Raw genomic sequence first — 25653 nt, 5'->3', positions numbered from 1 at the left:
GGAAGGCACACCGTGGTCGCTAGGCCTCCCCGGCCATGCTTCCACTTGGTGGAGGTGCTGCCGGAGTTCATTGTGTGGTCGGAGAACCCGACCGGCACCTGGCTCCAGCTTCCGCACTCCTTTGCTGGAGAGCTGGTGACTTCGGGTCCCGGCGGCCTCTGGCTGCAGGCGGACGACTGCTACAGCAAGGCCTCGTGGGTCACGGTGGAGATCTCTGTCACAGGCAACATAGCCCTGGCCCGCGGCTGGCAAACGTTTTCTCGCGCGCGTGGCCTGGGCATGCGGTGCACCCTCCACTTCAAGTACGACGGTTTCGCGACCCTCTTTGTGAGGGTCTTCGGGGAAGATGGTTGCCACGCTGGGTGTTGCCCTGAAGACAGAGACGGTGACGAAGTGCTTGGCCTTGGCGACGGCCGTGACGAGGACGAGGGAGAGCTCGCCCTCGGTGATGGCCGCGACTCGTCCAACACCGGCGGCTCCTCCTCCGGCGAAAGCTCCAGCAGCGGTGGCTACGACCAACCGCCCCATTGCCGCGCTCGCTTCAAGGACGGTGGCGGGTCGTCCTCTCGCCGCGCCCCAGTGAAGCGCGAGGAGGGCTCTGGCTGAGTTTGGGGGAGCGCTGGGAGCTGATTCTCGGGAGTGCCCGCGGGTGTAGGGCCTGCTTTTGCCTGTTTCCCTTTTTTCTTACTCCTGCATCACAAGAAACAAGTATGGGGCCCCGCGGGGGCGTATGATGAACCGTAATGCTTCTCCTGCCTTTTGCTATGTTTATCACTTCTGAGTTCTACTGTGGCATCAGTGCTTTATGTAGGCATGTAAAGGTAACTTAGCTCGATGTGTCTGAAGTAGTTTCCACCTCATGAGGCGCGCATCTCCCAGCACCTGATGAGACCTCCCTGCTGCGGACTTGGGAGAGGGGCGTCGAGATACTGCAAAAATTTGTTAAGAAGCCCTTATTCTTCCTTGCTCGGGGCCCCAGGCGTGGCCGGTCATGGCCCAGCGCACCACATCGCGGTACCCGTGGGGCACGGACTTAAAAAGGAGGGTGCGCCAGTTGCAAGCTGGAACGAGGGTGCCTCATGAAGACCAGGGGAAGTGCTTACGCGCGCACCTGTCTAGCCCCCTCATGAGGCGTGCGAGGGAGAGTGTCGGTCAAAACAAAGAACCGAGGGAAGAAATAGAGAGAAAAGGGAATCGAACCAAGCCAACGAGAAACACCAGAATTCAACTTTCCATTAAAGAGGGGCAAGCCAACTACGGAAAGCAAATGAGCAGCCGCGTACGGCACCTAGTCTAGTCTTCTCACCAGCACGGAGCTAAGTGCTGCCACTAGGACGTGGGAGGGAGCCCCCGAGGCCCGAGGGCGGCACTCCGGAGACTCCGAGGTGTGTACAGCCCCACTCATTATTACGTGAGAGTGTCACGGGCGGAGACCTTCACAGGGACTGGGCCTTGCTTCATGGGTAGAACTTCCGGTGCTGAATGTTCCAGGCATTTTCGACGGGGATCCCGTCCTGTGTCTCCAGGCGCACGATGCCAGGCCTGGAGACATGGGCAATCCTAAACGGGCCCTCCCACATGGGTGAGAGCTTATGCATCCCTTCCCTGGAGAGCACCCGCCTTAGGACGAGATCGCCCACCCCGAGCGTCCTGGAGCGAACGCTGCGACAATGATACCGTCGCAGCGCCTGCTGGTACCTTGCCACCCGGAGCGACGCTTTGCGGCGACACTCCTCCCCCAACACGAGGTCCATCCCCCGCGTGCCGTCCTGGTGCACTTCATCAAACGCCAGGACCCGTGCGGAGCGATGCTTGACCTTGTGAGGGAGGACTGCTTCAGCTCCGTAGACAAGGAAGAACGGGGTCTCGCCTATTGGTTTGGTGGCGATGGTGCGGATGGACCATAGCACGGACTGGAGCTCATCGTGCCATCCCCTACCGCAGGTCTCGAGCTTTTTCTTGAAGGTTCTGGTCTTGAGGCCTCTCAGGACCTTCGCGTTGGCGCACTCGGCCTGGCCATTGCTCCCGGGGTGTGCTACCGAGGCGTAGCATATCTGCGTTCCAAGGTTAGCACAATTTGTCTTGAAGAGACTGCTAGTGAACAGCGAGCCGTTGTCGGTGATGATGCGGTTAGGGACCCCAAACCGGCTCACGAGGCCCTTGATGAACTTAACTGCGGACCCGGCTAGGATGGTGTGGACGACCTCCACCTCCGCCCATTTGGTGAACTTGGTGATGGCAACGTAGAGGTAGCGGTAGCCCCCAGGCGCTCGAGGGAACGGGCCTAGAATATCCAGCCCCCAGACCACAAATGACCATGAGATCGGGATAGTCTCGAGGCCCTGAGCTGGCTGGTGGATCTGCTTGGCATGGAAATGGCAGGCCTCACAGGATCTCACTAGCTCGACTGCGTCGTTGAGTGTCGTGGGCCAGTAGAACCCGCTGCGGAATGCCTTGCCAACCAGGGTGCGCGACGATGAGTGGTGCCCGCAATCTCCACTGTGTATGTCAGCTAACAGCTCGCCACCTTGCTTCCTAGAGATACAACGTAAGGAAACATCATTCGGCCATTTTTTGTAGAGCTCACTATCTTGGATGTAGTATGCTGTGGCTTGCCGGGCCACACGCTCCACGTCCTCCTCCTTCTCTGGCAGCGTCCCTCGCACCAAGTATGCCCTGAACTCTTCGGTCCAGTACCCCTCCTGGGGCTCGAGCGCCAGGAGCAGGCGAGCCCCTGAAGTCGGGCCACAGGCGGGGGCCCCTGAGGTTGGTGGCGCGGGGAGCTCCTCCCGAGGCGGTACGAGTTTGGTGGCAAGGGAGCCGCCGAGGGCTTGAAGAGTCGCTCCTCGAAGATGTCGGGTTCTTGGGGCTGGCGCTTCGACGCCCTCTTGGCGATCTCGTCGGCCTCTTTGTTGGTGCCACACGGTACATGCTGCAGTTACAGGCCCAAGAATTGCTTCTCCATCTTGCGCACCTCCGTGAGGTATGCTTCCATGTGCTCGTACCTTGGCTCGTACACCTTGTTAGAGAAGTTGACGAGGAGCCGAGAGTCGCCCTTGATGGTGAGATGCTTCACACCCAAGGCCGCCGCTGCCTTGAGGACGACGATCAACCCCTCGTACTCCACAATGTTGTTGGAGACCTTCTCGCTCCGTTGGAAGCAGAGCTGCACAGTGTAGTAGAGCTTGTCTTGAGTGGGCAAGACGAGCACGACTCCTGCCCCCGCGCCTTTGTGTGCGAAGGCGCCATCGAAATACATGACTCAATTATCTGGTGCTTCACTTCCCGGTGAGAGGGATCAGCTCTCGCCGACTTCAGGTTCCGGGGCGTTGGTCCATTCGGCCACGAAGTCGGCAAGGGCAGCCCCCTTGATGACCCTGGTTGTGCTGAACTCGAGCTAAAATGCCTGTAGCTCGATGTTCCACTCGGCGACCCTCCCCGCGGCATTGGGGCTCCGCAGCACCCTCTCCAATGGATAAGCTGAGACGACCTTGATCGGGTGTCCTTGGAAGTAGTGGCGTAGCTTGTGTGAGGCCACCAGGAGCGCATGCTGAAGTTTCTACGGCATGGGATACCGTGCCCTCGCGTCCCGCAACACCGTGCTGACGAAGTACACTGGGTGATCGACAAGGGCGGGAGCATCGATGGAGCATGCGTCTGCCGGAGGTTGGAGCGTTTCCTGAGGTGATGGGACCTCAGGAGCATGGTCATCCGTTGGGGCCCCTGCAGGCCCGAGGACACCCTCTTGCTGGGCCTGACCGTTCACTGTCGTTGTTGCAACCCTTGCGGCGCCGTCTTTGTGCTGCGTCGCCCTGGCCGAAAGTGTGGCATGGCGCGGCGGATTCTTGGCCTGGCGCTCTTCCCGAACCGCCACCAGCGCCACGCTGGCGGAGTGGGGGGTGGCGGCTAGGTAAAGCACTAGGGGCTCGAGGGGACGAGGCGCCACCATCACCGGAGGGCTGGTCAGGTACCTCTTGAGGTCTTGAAACGCCAGGTTAGCCTCCGGGGTCCATTCAAACGGGCCCTTCTTCTTCATCAGCTTGAAGAATGGCAGGGCGTGCTCCCCCAGCTTGGAGATGAAGCGCCCCAGCGAGGTCTCGCAGCCCGCGAGCTTCTGCATTTCCTTATGAGTTTGCGGTGGACTCATGTCTTCTATTGCCTTGACCTTCTCCGGGCTAGCCTCAATCACCCTGTGGGACTCGAGGAAGCCCAATAGCTTGCCGGAGGTAACGTCGAACACACACTTCTCTGGGTTAAGCCGCACATCCACCTGGCGCAGGCTTGCGAAGGTCTCCTCCAGGTCCTGAATCAGGGTTCTTGCCTTCTGGGATTTTACCATGATGTCGTCGACATAGGCTTCAGCGTTTCTCCTGAGTTGTTGACCCAGGGCGATGTGCATCAGCCGTTGGAAGGTCGCCCCTGCGTTGTGCAGCTCGAACGACATGCAAGTGTAGCAGTATACCCCGCCTGGGGTTAGGAAAGCCGTCTTCTCCATATCCTCCACTGCCATCTTGATCTGGTGGTAGCCCGAGAACGCGTCCAGGAAAACAGCAGGCCGCACTCGGCGATGGAGTCGATGATCTGGTCGATGTGCGGAAGCAGGAACGGATCTTGGGGACATGCCTTGTTGAGGTTGGTGAAGTTGACACACATGCGCTCCTTCCCGCATTTCTTTGGCACGACAACGGGGTTCGCCAGCCATTTCGGGTACCGGACCTCGCGAATGACACTTGCTGCCTCCAGCTTGCGGGTTTCCTTGACGATGAAGGACTGCTTCTCTGTGGACTGTCGGCGCGCCTTCTGCTTCACAGGGCGCACACTGGGGCACACCCTTAACTGATGCTCGATTACCCCCCTCGGGACCCCTACTAGCTGCTTGGGTTCCCAGGCGAATACCTCCTTGTTCACGTGAAAGAACTTCACCAATGCCTCCTCTTTATCTGGGTCGAGGTTGGCGCCTATGGTGAAGGTGGTTCCTGAGGGTCCACCTTCCTCGACCGGTACTTGCTTTGTTTCGGCCCGATCTTGAGTGAACACCTGCTTCTTCTTAGCCGACGCAGCCTCCTTAGCTCCGGGGGTGGCCCCGTCGGCCGGGCGTGCTGCTGCGGCGGCCTTGAAGGCAAGCTTGAGTGCCGTCAGAGCCTTCTTGGTGTCCCCCGCCACGGTTAGGACGCCGTTGCTCCCATGCATCTTCATAACATTGTAGGCTGCATGGGTCGCCGCCATAAACTGAGCCAGGGCTGGGTACCCGAGGATGGCATTGTATGGGAGGCCGATACAGACGATGTCGAAGTCGATCAGCTCGGTGTGGTAGTTGTCGCGAGTGCCGAAGGTCACAGGAAGGCGGATCTGCCCTAGGGGGCTGGTGGAGCCACTACCAACTCCGGAGAAGGGCTTGGTGGGACGGAGCCGTTCATGCGGCACGTGAAGCAAGTCGAAAGTTTCGACGGAGAGCACGTTAAGGCCGGCCCCGCCATTGTTGAGGGTCTTGGTGACGGCTACGTTGCAGATGGTGGGCGTGCAAAGCATTGGGAGCACGCCCGAGCTGGCAGTGGTGACGGGGTGATCCCCCGAGTCGAAGGTGAGGTCGGCCTTGGGCGCCGCCCATCCTGGAGGAGCTCCTTCATGCATAGAGGTGACGCCGATCTGGCGGAAGAACTGCTTGGTGTGACGGTCTGAGGGTGGCGCTTGCGAGCCGCCGAGGAGGGCTGCAACGGCGACAGGCGACAGACGCCAGTGCCGCAAAGCGTGCGACGAAAATGCCGCGTAGCTCCTCCCAAGAGGCCACAGAGGATCCTGGGAGGGTGAGGAGCCAGGCGCGGGGTGCGCCAGCGAGGGCCATGGGATACCAGTTGGCCATGAATTTGTCGTCGCCTCCAGCTTCCAAGATGGCCTCCTCGTACGCTAGCAGGAAGGCCGACGGATTCGCCGCGCCATTGTAGCACGGCGGCATACCCGGCTTGAACTTGGGCGGCCACTACACCCGCCGCAAGGTGGGGGTAAAAGCTCTGAGGCCCCTGGCGCCGTCATGGGCATCCGTTGACCCAGTCAGAGAAGCAATGCCGGCCATGGGGACAGGACGGGGAGGCAGTGCCAGCGGAGAGGCGAACTTCGGTGCACCCCCTACCTGGCGCGCCAAATGTTGGATTACTGGTTCCGGCAAAACCTTTGAGGTTCGAACTCTGGGGTGCGCACGAAGATCTGTCTCCCCCTAGCTCATGCTCTCACCACGATCTCAAAGCCTAGGTCACCGAACCCAAGGAACAAGGGACACAAGAGTTTATACTGGTTCGGGCCACCGATGTGGTGTAATACCCTACTCTAGTGTGGTGTGGTGGATTGCCTTGTAGGCTGGGATGAACAAGTACAAGGGAAGAACTACCTCCTGAGCAGAGGTGTTCTTGAGCTCGGTGAGCTTGTGTGTGTGTGGATGGAATGGATCTGATCCAAGATGAGTTGCCTTCTACGGTGGTAGCTAGTCTTATTTATAGAGGCCCGGGTCCTCTTCCCAAATATTAGGCGGGAAGGGATCCCACAACAGCCAATTTAAAGGGGGTCAGCTAGTACAAGCTATCCTGACAAAAGGTGGTCTCCGCCTGCCAAAGGCTCTGGCGGTGACGCCGTCGTGGGCTCCACGATGACCTCCATCCTGTCATCCTATTGGTCTTGGTCTCATTGCACCGATGTGGAAACCTTTGCCTGATGCCTCCGGACTCATCGCTTGTGCCTGCTCCTTTAGCACCAAAGAGGAAACCGGTACTCTGCGCCCGCTGGCGCCCGCCTAGCCTTGGTCGTCATGGCTCACATCACGGGAACCTCACGAGGTGCCCCTCGCCTTGATCTCTCTGCTCCTCGCGAGACAGCCTAGTGGGGCTGCCCTTGAGGAGGTCTTGTGTCGCTCGCCTCATGAGGCTTGGCCCCTCGCGAGGGTCTTGAGTGTTTGCTGGTGAAGATGGGCCGTACCAGGCCATTAGTGGAGCCATGCTATGGGCCGCAGGCAGGCAAGTCTGGGGACCCCCGTTCCCAGAACGCTGACAACCATGGGCGGCGTGGGAGGCATGGGTGGCTTTAGAGCTACCATGGGAGACATGGGAGGCATGAGTTTTTGGTCTCCTCATGGGTGGCATGGCAGCACCTCCGGGTGACATGGGTTGACGCATGTCTTTCGGTGTGCCTAACATACCTTCGCATGATGCCGTTGGAGATCTTGCCAACACCTTTTGAGGTCCCCGTGATGATGTAGGCGTGACAATGAAGAGGAGAAGGAAGAATCGTCTTCAGATGAGGATGAAAAATCGGAGGAAGAGGAGGACAATGATGATGCGGCATGATTGTTGATGTGCCATTTGTTTGTGTGAAATTTTATGTCATGAACTTGGTTTGGTGATTTTGAACTTGGTTGGATGATGATGTGGCATGATTGTTGATGTGACATGCAATTGAACTATGCTATATCTTTTTTGTGCATAATGTGTGTAATATCATCATATTGTCAAAATGAACATGTTGCAAGCATCGGCTGCTCGCTCGTGCTATAAGTTAGCGTGTCTGCTGGACCGGTGCGCACACAGAATTTTTTGTAGCGGTCGCTGGAGCCACGCTCTGCGGCATGCAAAAAGTAGCTATTTTGGCGTTGCAAACTTATTTAGCGTGTCGCACGGTTGCGCGCCTGTTTATTTTTTTCCTTTTCTTTTTTCCTTTATGCACCTTGCTAGTATGAGATAGTCCTTCATTGATTTATAGAATGTTTCATGTGCTTCACTTAAATCTTTTGAGTATGCCTTTATAGAATGCTCTTTGTGCTTCACTTAAATCTTTTGAGTGTGGCTTTATAGAATGCTTCGTGTGCTTCACTTATATATTTTGAGTTTGGATATTGGTGAATCTATATTAATTGTATAATGCTCTGTGAACTTCACTTATATCTTCTAGAGTATGAATAAAATTATCATCGAAATTTGGCTTGGAAGAGTATAATTAAAATATCACTGTTTAGCTAAAAAGCTTTAAAGAAAAAATGCTTGTTGGGAGACAACCCAACATTTATACCTACTGTTTTTGTGTGTTCACATGAGTAAGCTACTGTAGTAATCATGTTTTATAGTTTTTGTTTCAATAAAATGCCAAGTAAAGCCTTTGGGGTAGTGTGGATGATAGTTGACTTGATTCTATGCAAAAACAGAAACTTTTGCTTTCAGTAACAGAATTGTTTAAATTTACTAGAATGCGATAAAATTCTGAATTTCTTACACAATATTTATATACAAATTTCTCATGTTTTCCTAATTTTTCAGAATTTTTGTATTTACAGAAGTATGGATGTTGTCCAGATTATTACCGACTGTTCTGTTTTTGACAGATTCTGTTTTCAATGCATAGTTTGCTTGTTTTCTAGTTTCTAAGGCTTATATCGCTCAATATAAATTGTGGAAATGATAAGGTACAGTAGGAACTGTGTGAGGACAATTATTAATGTTTTCTTTGACAGTACCAAATTGAATGGTTTGCCCTTTATCATACTAACCTATCTCATGAAGTTCCGTCAAGTTTTGTGTGATTGAAGTTTTCAAGTTCTGGGTGAGATATCGATATGAGGAGAATACAGAGTGGAATGACACTCAGCTTGGGGATGCCCAAGGCACCCCAAGGTAATATTTGAGGAAGACCCAAGGAACTAATCTTGGGGATGCCCTGGAAGGCATCCCCTCTTTCGTCTTCAACACTATCGGTATACCTTACTTGGAGCTATATTTTTATTCATCACATGATATGTGTTTTGCCTGGAGCGTATTTTAATTTTACTAGTTGTTTGAATAAAATCATTGGATCTAAAATCTTGAATGAGAGAGAGTCCTCACATGGCTATTTAACTATTTGACTACTCATTATTCTTCACTTATATCTTTTTGGAGTAGTTTGTCATTTACTCTCGTGCTTCACTTATATCCTATGAGTAAATGGTTCGATGAATTGAATATCATAAATCTGAAATTATATATGTTTCATATGCTTATCCCATGGGGAGTAATGACTTCACATATGTGAAGTATAGGTCGTAAAATTTATTGAAATTTAGCAAACACCACATTCGTCACTTGAACAATTCCTGAAAGAATATTGAAGGAAGAGAGATTTCACATATAAATATACTATCTTGGACATCTTCTATGATTGTGAGACCCATTAATTAATTCCAAACTTGAGCAAATTACTTGAAATTGGACAGGGAAGACAACGTAATGAGTTATGTTTGGGTATATTTGTTGGGGAACGTAGCATGCAATTTCAAAATTTTCCTACGATCACAGAAGATCTATCTAGGAGATGCATAGCAATGAGAGGGGGAGAGTGTGTCCACGTACCCTCATAGACCGAAAGCAAAAGCATTAGGTTAACATGGTTGATGTAGTCGAACGTCTTCGGGATCCAACCGATCTAGTATCAAACGTACGACACCTCCGAGTTCAGCACACATTCAGCTCGATGACGTCCCTCGAACTCTTGATCCAGCAGAGGGTACAGGGAGAGTTTCGTTAGCACGACGGCATGGTGAATGTGATGGTGATGTGACCCGCGCAGGGCTTCGCCTAAGTACTACGACAATGTGACCTGAGGAGTAAACTGCTGAGGGGGCACCACACACGCCTAAGAGAATACCTGTTGTGCTTTGGGGTGCCCCGGGCCCCCGTATATAAAGGAGGGGAGGAGGAGGCCGGCCACCAAGGGGCGTGCCAAGGGGGGAGTCCTACGAGGACTCCACTCCTAGTAGGATTCGCCCCCTTTTTTCTCCTTCTCATGGAGGGGGAAAGAGGGAAGGAGAGGGAAAGGGGGAAAGGAAGGGGGGCCGCGCCCCCTTCCCCTTGTCCAATTCGGACAGCCCATGGGGGGCGCCCGCCACCCTTTGTGGGCTTCCCTCTCTCTCCCCTATGGCCCATGTTGGCCCATTACTTCCCCTGGGGGTTCCGGTAACCCCTAGGTACTCCGACAAGTATCCGAAACGTCCCAAAACCATTCCGGTGTCCAAATACTATCGTCCAATATCTCAGTCTTTACCTCTCGACCATTTTGAGACTCCTCGTCATGTCCCTGGTCTTATCCAGGACTCCAAAAAATCTTCGGTCACCAAAACACATAACTCATAATACAAATCGTCATCGAACGGTAAGCGTGCGGACCCTACGGGTTCGAGAACTATGTAGAAATGACCGAGACACATCTTCAATCAATAACCAATAGCAGAACCTGGATGCTCATATTGGTTCCTACATATTTTACGAAGATCTTTATCGGTCAAACTGTAATAACAACATACATTATTCCCCTTGTCATCGGTATGTTACTTGCCCAAGATTCGATCTTCGGTATCTTCATACCTAGTTCAATCTCGTTACCGGCAAGTCTCTTTACTCATTCCATAATGCATCATCCCGCAACTAACTCACTAGTCACATTGCTTGCAAGGCTTATTATGATGTGCATTACCGAGAGGGCCCAGCGATACCTCTCCGATACTCGGAGTGACAAATCCTAATCTCGATATATGCCAACCCAACAAACACCTTCAGAGATACCTGTATAGCATATTTATAGTCACCCAGTTACGTTGGGACGTTTGATAGCTGATAACCCACAAGTATAGGGGATCACATCAGTTTTCGAGGGTAGAGTATTCAACCCAAATTTATTGATTCGACACAAGGGGAGCCAAAGAATATTCTCAAGTATTAGCAGTTGAGTTGTCAATTCAACCACACCTGAAAGACTTAATATTTGTAGCAAAATATTTAGTATCAAAGTAGTATGGAAGTAACGGTAACAGTGGCAAAAGTAAAAGTAGCATCTTTGTAGTAATTGTAACAGTAGCAACAAAAAAAGTAACTAAGCAAAGATCAATATGTGAAAAGCTCGTAGGCAATGGATCAGTGATGGATAATTATGTCGGATGTGATTCCTCATGCAACAGTTATAACATAGGGTGACATAGAACTAGCTCCAGTTCATCAATGTAATATAGGCATGTATTCCGAATATAGTCATACGTGCTTATGGAAAAGAACTTGCATGACATCTTTTGTCCTACCCTCCCGTGCCAGCAGGGTCCTATTGGAAACTAAGGGATATTAAGGCCTCCTTTTAATAGAGTACCGGACCAAAGCATTAACACTTAGGGAATACATGAACTCCTAAAATTACGGTCATCACCGGGAGTGGTCCCGATTATTGTCACTTCGGGGTTGCCGGATCATAACACATAGTAGGTGACTATTGACTTGCAAGATAGGATCAAGAACTCACATATATTCATGAAAACATAATAGATTCAGATCTGAAATCATGGCACTCGGGCCCTAGTGACAAGCATTAAGCATAGCAAAGTCATAGCAACATCAATCTTAGAACATAATGGATACTAGGGATCAAACCCTAACAAAACTAACTCGATTACATGGTAAATCTCATCCAACCCATCACCGTCCAGCAAGCCCACGATGGGATTACTCACGCACGGCGGTGAGCATCACGAAATTGGTGATGGAGGATGGTTGATGATGACGACGGTGATGGATTCCCCTCTGCGGAGCCCCGAATGAACTCCAGATCAGCCCTCCTGAGAGAGATTAGGGCTTGGCGGCGGCTCCGTATCGTAAAACACGATGAATCCTTCTCTCTGATTTTTTTTCTCCTCGAACATGAATATATGGAGTTGGAGTTGAGGTCGGTGGAGTCTCAGGGGGCCTACGAGGCAGGGGGCACGCCCCAGGGGGGTGGGCGCGCCCTGCACCCTCATGGATAGGGTGTGGGCCCCATGGTGCTGATTCTTTTGCCAATATTTTTTATTAATTCCAAAAATATTGTCTGTGAAGTTTCTGGTCATTCCAAGAACTTTTATCTTTGCACAAAAATAACACCATGGCAGTTCTGTTGAAAACAGCATCAGTCCGGGTTAGTTCCATTCAAATCATGCAAGTTAGAGTCCAAAACAAGGGAAAAAGTGTTTGAAAAGTAGATACGTTGGAGACGTATCAACTCCCCCAAGCTTAAACCTTTGCTTGTCCTCAAGCAATTTAGTTGACAAACTGAAAGTGATAAAGAAAAACTTTTACAAACTCTGTTTGATCTTGTTGTTGCAAATATGTAAATCTAGCATTCAAGTTTTCAGCAAAGATTGTGAACTAACCATATTCACAATAACATTTAGGTCTCATATTTACTCATGTCAATGGCATAATCAACTAGCGAGCAATAATAATAAATGTCTGATGACAACACTTTCTCAAAACAATCATAATATGATATAATAAGATGGTATCGTGCTAGCCCTTTCTGAGACCGCAAAACATAAATGTAGAGCACCACTGAAGATCAAGGACTGACTAGACATTGTAATTCATGGTAAAAGAGATCCAGTCACAGTCATACTCAATGTAAATTAATAGTAATGCATGCAAATGACAACGATGCTCTCCAACTGGTGCTTTTTAATAAGAGGACGATGACTCAACATAAAAGTAAATAGATAGGTCCTTCGTAGAGGGAAGCAGGGATTTGCAAAGGTACCAGAGCTCGAGTTTTGAAACAGAGATAAATAATATTTTGAGTGGCATACTTTCATTGTCAACATAACAACCAAGAGATCTCGTTATCTTCCATTCTACACACATTATAGGAGGTTCCCAAGTAGAATGGTAAAGTTTATATCCCCCACCACAATGGGTGCCTCCAACTAACAACAATCCTGGGGGAGTTCTGTTTGCAATTATTTCGATTTAAGCATGGGACTGGGCATCCCGGTTACCAGCCATTTTCTCGTGAATGAGGAGCGGAGTCCACTCCTTGTGAGAATAACCCACCTAGCATGGAAGATATAGACAACCCTAGTTGATACATGAGCTATTCGAGCATACAAAATAGAATTTTATTTGAAGGTTTAGAGTTTGGCACATACAAATTTACTTGGAACGACAGGTAAATACCACATATAGGAAGGTATGGTGGACTCATATGGAATAACTTTGGGGTTTATGGAAGTGGATGCACAAGCAGTATTCCTGCTTAGTACAAGTGAAGGCTATAAAGAGACTGGGAAGCGACCAACTAGAGAGCGACAACAATCATGAACATGCACTAAGATTAATCAACAATGAGTGCAAGTATGAGTAGGATATAAATCACCATGAACATAAATATCGTGGAGGCTATGTTGATTTTGTTTCAACTACATGTGTGAACATGTGCCAAGTCAAGCCACTCGAATCGTTCAAAGGAGGATACCACCCATCATACAACATCACAACTATTTTAATAGCATGTTGGCATGCAAGGTAAACCATTATAAACTCCTAGCAAATTAAGCATGGCATGAGAAACTATAATCTCTAATTGTCATTGCAAACATGTTTCATGCATAATAGGCTGAATCAGGAACGATGAACTAATAATATTTACAAAAACAAGATAGGTCGAGTTCATACCAGGTTCTCTCATCTCAATCAGTCCATCATATATCGTCATTATTGCCTTTCACTTGCACGACCGAACGGTGTGCATAATAATAATAGTGCACGTGCATTGGACTAAGCTGGAATCTGCAAGCATTCAATACAAGGTAATACAGGCTCTTTGTTAAATCAACAATAATGCATATGAGAGCCACTCAACATTTTCATCATGGTCTTCTCCTCTCGACCCCCAAAGAAAAGAAAAGAAATAAAACTATTTACACGGGAAAGCTCCCAACAAACAAAAGAAGAACGAGAAATCTTTTGGGGTTTTCATTTTAGTTACTACTACAGGCATGGAAAGTAAACTAGCTAAAAGCTATAACTAATTTTTTTGGTTTTTCTTAAGGTTTTTCAAACACACAAGAAAAAGACTTAGAAAAGAAAATAAACTAGCATGGATTGTACAATGAAAAAGTATGAGCACCGACAATTGGTATGAGTGTGTGAACATGAAAGTAATGTCGGTGAGAAATACGTACTCCCCCAAGCTTAGGCTTTTGGCCTAGATTGGTCTATGGCCACGGATTGAAGCTACCCTCTCCAGTGTACCGAGGAAGGTCCTCAGGGTGCCACTAGTTGGCTAGCTCCTCCAGATCCCACTGATAAACAGACTGTCGATAAGGGTCAAGTGGTGCCTCAGGCTCAGGCTCTGGAACTTGTGTCAGGCTCCAGTATGCATAAATGGCCTATGGCAAGATGAGGTGCGTGCCTGAAAGTATATTAAACAAAGAGGGCGCAGGCAAGGTAATAGTCTCATAGTGAGTTTTATCAAATATCAGATTGTACTTAAGCATCTTCTTCTTATTTTTAACAATAAAGTCATGTGCTACCATACTCTTGTAATCAAGGAAAACAGGGGGTAGCAACTTTTCCTCTTTCTCATAATGCCTAATAGGTATCTCAAAGTGTGCAGCAAGGCGTGAAGCAAAGATGCCTCCGAAGATGGGGCCCTTTGCACGGTTCAAACTTAATTGTTTAGCAATAATAGCGCCTATGCTGAAAGTTGTATCACGAAACAAAGCATGGCGCAAAATGACAAGATTAGGAGCACTAAGATTTCCACTGTTCCCGCGACCAATTAAGCACTAGCAAATATTGCAAAGTAACGTAGAACAGGAAAATATATACTAGTAATTCTCGCATCAGAAACTTTTCTTGTTTCCCCTACAGCAATTCTATCAATAAATTCATCCACATCACTACTGTGTGGTTCCTCAATGCTGCCCACAAAGGGTAACTTGCAGACCCGACAAAAATCATGAAGTGACATATCCTTAACCTCATCATATAAGTGAAACTCCACTGAAGGTGGTGATTTCTTAGCATGGAAATAAAAATTTTGCACGAAAATATTAGCGAGTAGGAGATACTGTTCGCGCTGGTCGTGGAGGAAGTCGGTGAGGCCTGCATTCTCAGCCAAGTGATAAAAATCAACATAAATTCTGGCGGCTCTCAAGAACGCATCACAAGGCCATTCGCACAGCCGAACCTCCGCAGTGCGAGGAAGATTGTATTTGTGCTTTTTATTTTCCTCATTCTGCTTATCCTTTGAGCTTCGGCTCGAAGAGCCTCTCAACAATCTCTTCAACATTTTATTCCTCTAAAAATTTCTGAAATTTTTAGTGACTCAAAATAAAAGTGAACCAAACTCAACAAGATTGATAGCAACTACTCCCACAAGGGCCTAGAGATTATATCATGCATTAAAACTACTTTTGACCATATAAATTTGACACGCAAGCTCAAGAACAGGGTCACCTAAGCAGAAAAATTTGCAATAAATAAAGCACTAGAACGAAAACTAATTGGACCATTGGAGGAGTCACATACCAAAGAACAATCTCCCCAAACAGTTTTGTGAATGGATCTTTGAGCAAAGAGATCGAAAATGGCAGCAAGATGAGCTAGAACACGGGTTTGAGCAATGGGAGGATTTTTTCTGGAGGAAGACGAAGTGAGTGGGTCCTGGAATAAGTAGAGGGGGTCCACGTGGGGCCCACGAGTCAAGGGGCACGCCCTAGGGGGGTGGGCGTGCCCTACACCCTCGTGGCTAGATGGTGGGGCCCCTTGGTCTGTTCTCAATGCCAGATATTCTTAAAGATTCTACAAAAAATCATATTTCATTTTTGGGACGTTTGGAGAACTTCTATTTTTGGGGTATTTTTTATTGCAAGGATAATTCAGAAAATAGACAGAAAATACTATTTTTGCTTTATTTAATCTAAATAACAGAAAGTAAAAGGGGGGGTACAGAGAGTTGTGCTTTCTAACTTCATCCATCTCATTCTCATCAAAAGGAATCCACTAACAAGGTTGATCAAGTCTTGTTAACAAACTCTTTCCGAATAACATGGAACCGGAGAATTTTCGAATAACACTAGGTTACCTCAACGGGGATATGCACGTCCCCAACAATAAGAATATCATATTTCTTCTTGACAGTAGGAAGAGGAAATTCAAAACCTCCAATGATAATCGTTGAAAATTTTCCAATAGAATTTATACTGTGGACTTGAGGTTGTTTCCTTGGAAAGTGTACCATATGCTCCTTACCATTAACATGAAAAGTGACATTGCCTTTGTTGCAATCAATAACAGCCCCTGCAGTATTCAAAAAGGGTCTACCAAGTATAATCGACATACTATCGTCCTCGGGAATATCAAGAATAACAAAGTCTGTTAGAATAGTAACGTTTGCAACCACAATAGGCACATCCTCACAAATACCGACAGGTATAGCAGTTGATTTATCAGCCATTTGCAAAGATATTTCAGTAGGTGTCAACTTATTCAAATCAAGTCTACGATATAAAGAGAGAGGCATAACACTAACACCAGCTCCAATATCACATAACGTAGTTTTAACATAGTTTCTCTTATTGGAGCATGGTATAGTTGGTACTCCGGGATCTCCTAGTTTCTTTGGTATTCCACCTTTAAAAGTATAATTGGCAAGCATGGTGGAAATTTCAGCTTCCGGTATCTTTCTTTTATTTATAACAATATCTTTCATATACTTAGCATAAGGATTCATTTTAAGCATATCAGTTGAACGCATACGCAAAAATATAGGTCTAATCATTTCAGCAAAGCGCTCAAAATCCTCATCATCCTTTTTCTTGGATGGTTTAGGAGGAAAATGCATGGGTTTCTGAACCCATGGTTCTCTTTCTTTACCGTGCTTCCTAGCAACGAAGTCTCTCTTATCATAACATTGATTCTTTGATTGTGGGTTATCAAGATCAACAACAGGTTTAATCTCTACATCATTGTTATTGCTAGTTTGAGCATCAACATGAACATCATCATTAACATTATCACTAGGTTCATGTTCATTACCAGATTGTGTTTCAGCATCAGAAATAGAAATATCATTGAGATTCTTAGGTGTGTCAACAACAGGTTCACTAGAAGCATGCAAAGTCCTATCATTTTTCTTTTTCTTCTTCTTAGAAGGACTAGGTGCATCAAGATTAGTTCTCTGAGAATCTTGCTCAATTCTCTTAGGGTGGCCCTCAGGATACAAAGGTTCCTGAGTCATTCTACCCCCTCTAGTCACAACTCTAACAACATTATTATTTTTCTTATTATTTAATTCTTTGAGCAAATCATCTTGTGCTTTAAGCACTTGTTCTACCTGAGTGGTAACCATAGAAGCATGTTTACTAATAAGTTTAAGTTCACCTTTAACTCTAGACATATAATCACTCAAGTATTCAATCATATAAGCATTACGTTTCAATTGTCTACCAACATAAGTATTGATGTTTTCTTGTTTAACTATAAAATCATCAAACTCATCTAAGCATTGGCTAGTAGACTTATTACGAGGAATGTCACCCTCATCAAATCTATAGAGAGACTTTACCTTTACTACCTGTGTCGGGTTATCAAGGCCATGTATTTCTTCAATAGGTGGTAAATTCTTAACATCTTCGGCTTTAATACCCTTTTCTTTCATAGATTTCTTGCCTCTTGCATATCTTCAGGACTGAGAAATAGAATACCCCTTTTCTTTGGAGTTGGCTTAGGAGTTGGTTCAGGAAGTGTCCAATCATTATCATCACTCAATATATTATTCAATAGCAATTCAGCTTGCTCAGCAGTTCTTTCCCTGAAAACACAACCAGCACAACTATCCAGGTGGTCTCTGGAAGCATCGGTTAGTCCATTATAAAAGATATCAAGTATTTCATTTTTCTTGAGAGGATGATCAGGCAAAGCATTAAGTAACCGGAGAAGCCTCCCCCAAGCTTGTGGGAGACTCTCTTCTTCAATTTGCACAAAATTATATATTTCCCTTAAGGCAGCTTGTTTCTTATGAGCAGGGAAATATTTAGCAGAGAAGTAATAAATCATATCCAGGGGACTATGCACACAACCAGGAGCAAGAGAATTAAACCACGTTTTAGCATCACCCTTTAACGAGAACAGAAATAGCTTAAGGATATAGTAGTAACGAATTTTTTCTTCATGAGTAAATAGGGTGGCTATATCATTCAATTTAGTAAGATGTGCCACAACAGTTTCAGATTCATAGCCATAAAAAGGATTAGATTCAACCAAAGTAATCAACTCAGGATCGACAGAGAAATCATAATCCTTATCAGAAATACAGATAGGTGAAGTAGCACAAGCAGGGTCATATTTCATTCTAGCATTCAAAGAATTTTCTTTCAGCTTAGCTAATAGTTTCTTAAGATCATATCCATCTTTGCAACCAAAAAAGTCTCTAGCAGTTTCTTCATCCATAACATAACCCTCAGGCCCATCAGGCAATTCATATCTAGGGGGAGAATCTTCATCATCACTTTCATCAATATTATCTATTTCAATAATTTCATTCTCTCTAACCCTAGGAAGTTGTTCATCAAGAAATTCACCTAGTGGCACAGTATTATCAAGCATAGAAGTAGTTTCATCATAAGCATCATGCATAGCAGAAGTGGCATCATTAATAATATGCGAAATACTAGAATCAATAACAGGTGTAGGTGTCGCAAGTTTACTCAAAAGAAAAGGTGAATCAAGTGCAGAGCTAGATGGCAGTTCCTTACCTCCCCTCATATTTGAGGGAAAAATCTTAGTTCTTTCATCTTTAAAGTTACTCATAGTGATCAATAGATATAAATCCCAAGTGACTCAAAGAATAGAGCTATGCTCCCCGGCAATGGCGCCAGAAAATAGTCTTGATAACCCACAAGTATAGGGGATCGCAACAGTTTTCGAGGGTAGAGTATTCAACCCAAGTTTATTGATTCGACACAAGGGGATCCAAAGAATATTTTCAAGTATTTGCAATTGAGTTGTCAATTCAACCACACCTGAAAGACTTAATATCTACAGCAAATATTTAGTAGCAAAGTAGTATGGAAGTAACGGTAACAGTGGCAAAAGTAAAAGTAGCAGCTTTGTAGTAATTCTAACAATAGCAACAAAAATTAACTACGCAAAGATCAATATGTGAAAGCTCGTAGGGAATGGATCAGTGATGGATAATTATGTCAGATGCAATTCCTCATGCAACAGTTATAACATAGTGTGACATAGAACTAGCTCCAGTTAATCAATGTAATGTAGGCATGTATTCCGAATATAGTCATACATGCTTATGGAAAAGAACTTGTATGACATCTTTTGTCCTACCCTCCCGTGGCAGCGGGGTCCTATTGTAAATTAAGGGATATTAAGGCCCCCTTTTAATAGAGTACTAGACCAAAGCATTAACACTTAGTGAATACATGAACTCTTCAAACTACGGTCATCCCCGGGAGTGGTCCCGATTATTGTCACTTCGGGGTTGCCGGATCATAACACATAGTAGGTGACTATTGACTTGCAAGATAGGATCAAGAACACACATATATTCATGAAAACATAATAGGTTCAGATCTGAAATCATGTCACTTGGGCCCTAATGACAAGCATTAAGCATAGCAAAGTCATAGCAACATCAATCTTAGAACATAATGGATACTAGGGATCAAACCCTAACAAAACTAACTCGATTACATGGTAAATCTCATCCAACCCACCACCGTCCAGCAAGCCTACGATGGGATTACTCACGCACAGCGGTGAGCATCATGAAATTGGTGATGGAGTATGGTTGATGATGATGACAGCGACGGATTCCCCTCTGCGGAGCCCCGAACGGACTCTAGATCAACCCTCCCGAGAGAGATTCGGGCTTGGTGGCGGCTCCGCATTGTAAAACGCGATGAGTCCTTCTCTCTAATTTTTTTTCTCCCCGAACGTGAATATATGGATTTGGAGTTGAGGTCGGTGGAGTCTCAGGGGGCCCACGAGGCAGGGGGCGCGCCCTGCACCCTCGTGGACAGGGTGTGGGCCCCCTGGTGCCGATTCTTTCCCCAATATATTTTATTAATTCCAAAAATAGTGTCCGTGAAGTTTCAGGTCATTCCGAGAACTTTTATTTCTGCACAAAAATAACACCATGGTAGTTCTGCTGAAAACAGCGTCAGTCTGGGTTAGTTCCAAAACAAAGGCAAAAGTCTTTGGAAAAGTAGATACGTTGGAGACGTATCAATAGCACACGAGGTATTCCTCCGGTATTCGGGAGTTTCATAATCTCATAGTCAAAGGAATATGTATAAGTCATGAAGAAAGCAATAACAATAAAACTTAACGATCATTATGCTAAGCTAACGGATGGGTCTTGTCCATCACATCATTCCCTAATGATGTGATCCCGTTCATCTAATGACAAGTCATGTCTATGGTTAGGAAACTTAACCATCTTTGATTAACGCTAGTCTAGTAGAGGCTTACTAGAGACACGGTGTTTTGTCTATGCCACACGTGTATATAGTTTCCGGTTAATACAATTCTAGAATGAATAATAAAACATTTATCATGATATAAGGAAATATAAATAACAACTTTATTATTGCCTCTAGGGCATATTTCCTTCAGTCTCCCACTTGCACTAGAGTCAATAACCTTGTTCACATCACCATGTGATTAACACCAATAATTCACATCACCATGTGATTAACACCCGTAGTTCACATCGCCATGTGACCAACACTCAAAGGGTTTACTAGAGTCAATAATCTAGTTCACATCACCATGTGATTAGTACCCAAAGAGTACTAAGGTGATCATGTTTTGCTTGTGAGATAGGTTCGTCAACGGGTCTGCCATATTCAAATCCATATATATTTTGCAAATTTCTATGTCTACAATGCTCTGCACGGAGCTACTCTAGCTAATTGCTCCCACTTTCAATATGTATCCAGATTGATACTCAGAGTCATCTGGACTGGTGTAAAATCTTGCATCGACGTAACTCTTTACGACGAACTCTTTATTACCTCATAACCGAGAAATATTTCCTTAGTCCTCTTAGGTAACTAAGGATAACCTTGACTGCTGTCTAGTGATCTACTCCTAGATCACTATTGTACCCCCTTGCCAAACTCATGGCAAGGTACACAATAGGTTTGGCATATAGTATGGCATACTTTATAGAACCTATGGCTGAGGCATATGGAATGACTTTCATTCTCTCTCTATCTTCTGCGGTGGTCGGGTTTTGAGTCTTACTCAAGTTCGTCCTTACAACTCAGGCAAGAACTCCTTCTTTGACTAATCCATTTTGAACTCCTTCAAAATCTTATCAAGGTATGTACTCATCGAAATTCTTATCAAGCGTCCTGATCTATCTCTATAGACCTTGATGCCCAATATGTAAGTAGCTTCACTGAGGTCCTTCTTTTGAAAAACTCCTTTCAAACACTCCTTTATGCGTTCCAGAAGATTCTACATCATTTCCGATCAACAATATGTCATTCACATATACTTACCAGAAAGGTTGTAGTGCTCCCACTCACTTTCTTGTAAATAGAGGCTTCACCGCAAGTCTATATAAAACTATATGCTTTGATCAACTCATCAAAGCATATATTCCAACTTCGAGATGCTTGCACCAGTCCATAGATGGATCGCTGGAGCTTGCACACTTTGTTAGCACCTTTAGGATTGAGAAAACCTTTTGGTTGCATCATATACAACTCTTCTTTAATAAATCCATTAAGGAATGCAGTTTTGACATCCATTTGCCAGATTTCATAAAATGCGGCAATTGCTAACATGATTTAGACAGACTTTAAGCATCGATACAAGTGAGAAAATCTCATCGTAGTCAACACCTTGAACTTGTCGAAAACCTTTTGCGACAATTCAAGCTTTGTAGATAGTAACACTACTGTCAACATCTGTCTTCCTCTTGAAGATCCATTTATTCCCAATGGCTCGCCGCTCATCGGGCAAGTCAATCAAAATCCATACTTTGTTCTCATACATGGATCCTATCTCAGATTTCATGGCCTCAGGCCATTTATCGAAATCTGGGCTCATCATCACTTCCTCATAGTTCGTAGGTTCGTCAAGGTCTAGTAACGTGACTTCCAGAATAGGATTACCGTACCACTCTAGTGCGGAACATGCTCTGGTTGACCTATGAGGTTCGGTAGTAACTTGATCTGAAGTTCCATAATCATCATCATTAACTTCCTCACTAGTTGGTGTAGACATCACGGGAACAGTTTTCTATGATGAGCTACTTTCCAATTCGAGAGAAGGTACAATTACCTCATCAAGTTCTACTTTCCTCCCACTCACTTCTTTCGAGAGAAACTCCTCTAGAAGGATCCATTCTTAGCAACAAAGATCTTGCCTTCGGATCTGTGATAGAACGTGTACCCAATAGTTTCTTTTGGGTATCCTATGAAGACACACTTCTCCGATTTAGGTTCGAGCTTATCAGGCTGAAGCTTTTTTACATAAGCATCGCAACCCCAAACTTTAAGAAACGACAACTTATGTTTCTTGCTAAACTGCAGTTCATACGGTGTCGTCTCAACGGATTTAGACGGTGCCCTATTTAACATGAATGCAGCTGTCTCTAATGCATAACCCCCAAACGATAGTGGTAAATCGGTAAGAGAAATCATAGATCGCACCATATCTAATAAAGTACGGTTACAAAGTTCGGACACACCATTATGCTGTGGTGTTCTAGGTGGCGTGAGTTGTGAAACTATTCCACACTGTTTTAAATGAAGTCCAAACTCGTAACTCAAATATTCGCCTCCGCGATCAGATCGTAGAAACTTTATTTTCCTTTTATGATGATTCTCCACTTCACTCTGAAATTCTTTGAACTTTTCAAATGTTTCAGACTTGTGTTTCATCAAGTAGATATACCCATATCTGCTCAAATCATCTATGAAGGTCAGAAAATAACGATACCCGCCGCGAGCCTCAACACTCATCGAACCGCATACATTGGTATGTATTATTTCCAATAAGTAAGTGGCTCGCTCCATTGTTTCAGAGAACGGAGTTTTAGTCATCTTGCCCAAGAGGCATGGTTCGCAAGTATCAAATGATTCATAATCAAGTGATTCCAAAAGTCCATCCGCACGGAGTTTCTTCATGCGCTTTACACCAATATGACCTAAACGGCAGTGCCACAAGTATGTTGCACTATCATTATCAACTTTCCATCTTTTGGCATCAATTTTATGAATATGTGTATCACTACGATTGAGATTCAATAAACCATTCACATTGGGTGTATGACCATATAAGGTTTTATTCATGTAAACAGAACAACAATTATTCTCTGACTTATATGAATAATCGTATCACAATAAACATGATCCAATCATATTCATGCTCAACACAAACACCAAATAACATTTATTTAGGTCAACACTAATCCCAAAGGTAGGGGGAGTGTGCGATGGTGATTTTATCAACCTTGTAATTACCTCCAACACACATCGTCACCTCGTCCTTAACTAGTCTCTGTTCATTCTGCAACTCTTGTTTTGAGTTACTAAATTTAGCAACTAACCGGTATCAAATACCCAGGGGTTGCTATGAACTAGTAAAGTACACATCAATAATCTGTATATCAAATATACCTTTGTTCACTTTGCCATCCTTCTTATCCGCCAGATACTTGGGGCAGTTCTGCTTCTAGTGACCAGTCCCTTTGCAGTAGATGCACTCAGTTTCAGGCTAAGGTCCAGACTTGGGCTTATTCATGGGAGTGGCAACTTGCTTGCCATTCTGTTTGAAGTTCCCTTTCTTTCTCTTGCCCTTTATCTTGAAACTAGTGGTCTTGTTAACTATCAAGACTTTATGATATTTCTTGATTTCTACCTTCGCTGATTTCAGCATCGCGGAGAGCTTGGGAATCGTTTTCGTCATCCCTTGCATATTATAGTTCATCACGAAGTTCTAGCAACTTGGTGATAGTGACTAGAGAACACTATCAATCACTATCTTATCTGGAAGATTAACTCCCACATGATTCAAGCGATTGTAGTACCCAGATATTCCGAGCACATGCTCACTGGTTGAGCTATTCTCCTCCATCTTGTAGGCAAAGTACTTGTCAGAGGTCTCATACCTGTCGACTCGGGCATGAGTCTGAAATACCAATTTCAGCTCTTGGAACATCTCATATGCTCCGTGGCATTCAAAATAGTTTTGAAGTCCCGGTTCTAAGCTGTAAAGCATGGTGCACTAAACTATCCAATAGTCATCGTACCGAGCTTGTTAAAATGTTCATAACGTCTGCATCAACTCGTGCAATAGGTCTGTCACCTAGCGGTGCATCAAGGACATAATTCTTATGTGCATCAATGAGGATAATCCTCAGATCACGGACCCAGTCCGAATCATTGCTACTATCATCTTTCAACTTAGTCTTCTCTAGGAACATATCAAAAACATAGGGGAGCTACGACGCGAGCTATTGATCTACAACATAATTTGCAAATACTATCAGGACTAAGTTCATGATAAATTAAAGTTCAGTTAATCAAATTACTTAAGAACTCCCACTTAGATAGACATCCCTCGAGTCATCTAAATGATCACGTGGTCCATATCAACTAAACCATGTCCGATCATCACATGAGATGGAGTAGTTTTCAATGGTGAACATCTCTATGTTGATCATATCTACTATATGATTCACGTTCGACTTTTCGGTCTTAGTGTTCCGTGGCCATGTCTGTACATGCTAGGCTCATCAAGTTTAACCCGAGTATTCTGCATGTGCAAAACTATCTTGCACCCGTTGTATGTGAACGTAGAGTTATCACGCCCGATCATCACGTGGTGTCTCGGCACGATGAATTGTCGCAATGGTGCATACTCAGGGAGAACACTTATACCTTTAAATTTTAGTGAGGGATCATCTTATAATGCTACCGCCGTACTAAGAAAAATAAGATGCGTAAAAGATAAACATCACATGCAATCAAAATATATGACATGATATGGCAGTCATCATCTTGTGCCTTTGATCTCCATCTCCAAAGCACCGTCATGATCTCCATCGTCACCGGCTTGACACCTTGATCTCCGTCACAGCATCGTTGTTGTCTCGCCAACTATTGCTTCTACGACTATCCCGACCTCATAGTGATAAAGTAAAGCAATTACATGGCGATTGCATTTCATACAATAAAGCGACAACCATAAGGCTCCTGGGAGTTGCCGACAACTTTTACAAAACATGATCATCTCATACGATAACGTATATCACATCATGTAATGACCATATCACATCACAACACGCCCTGCAGAAACAAGTTAGACTTCCTCTACTTTGTTATTGCAAGTTTTACGTGGCTGCTACGGGCTTCTAGCAATAACCGTTCTTACCTACGCATCAAGACCACAATGATTTTTCGTCAAGTGTGCTATTTTAACCTTCAACAAGGACCAGCCATAGTCAAATTCGATTCAACTAAAGTTGGAGAAACAGACACCCGCCAGCCACCTTTATGCAAAACAAGTTGCATGTCTGTCGGTGGAACCGGTCTCATGTGGTCATGTAAGGTTGGTCCAAGCCGCTTCATCCAACAATACTGCCGAATCAAAATAGGACATTGGTTGTAAGCAGTATGACTATTATCACCCACAACTCTTTGTGTTCTACTCGTGCATATCATCTACGCATAGACCTAGCTCTGATGCCACTGTTGGGGAACATAGAATGCAATTTCAAAATTTTCCTACGATCACGCAAGATCTATCTAGGAGATTCATAGCAACGAGAGGGGGAAAGTGTGTCCATGTACCCTCGTAGACTGAAAGCGGA

This window comes from Triticum aestivum, chromosome 5B (genome assembly GCF_018294505.1).
Source record: "Triticum aestivum cultivar Chinese Spring chromosome 5B, IWGSC CS RefSeq v2.1, whole genome shotgun sequence".
Lineage (NCBI taxonomy): Eukaryota > Viridiplantae > Streptophyta > Magnoliopsida > Poales > Poaceae > Triticum > Triticum aestivum.
This window is presented reverse-complemented; position numbering follows the sequence as displayed.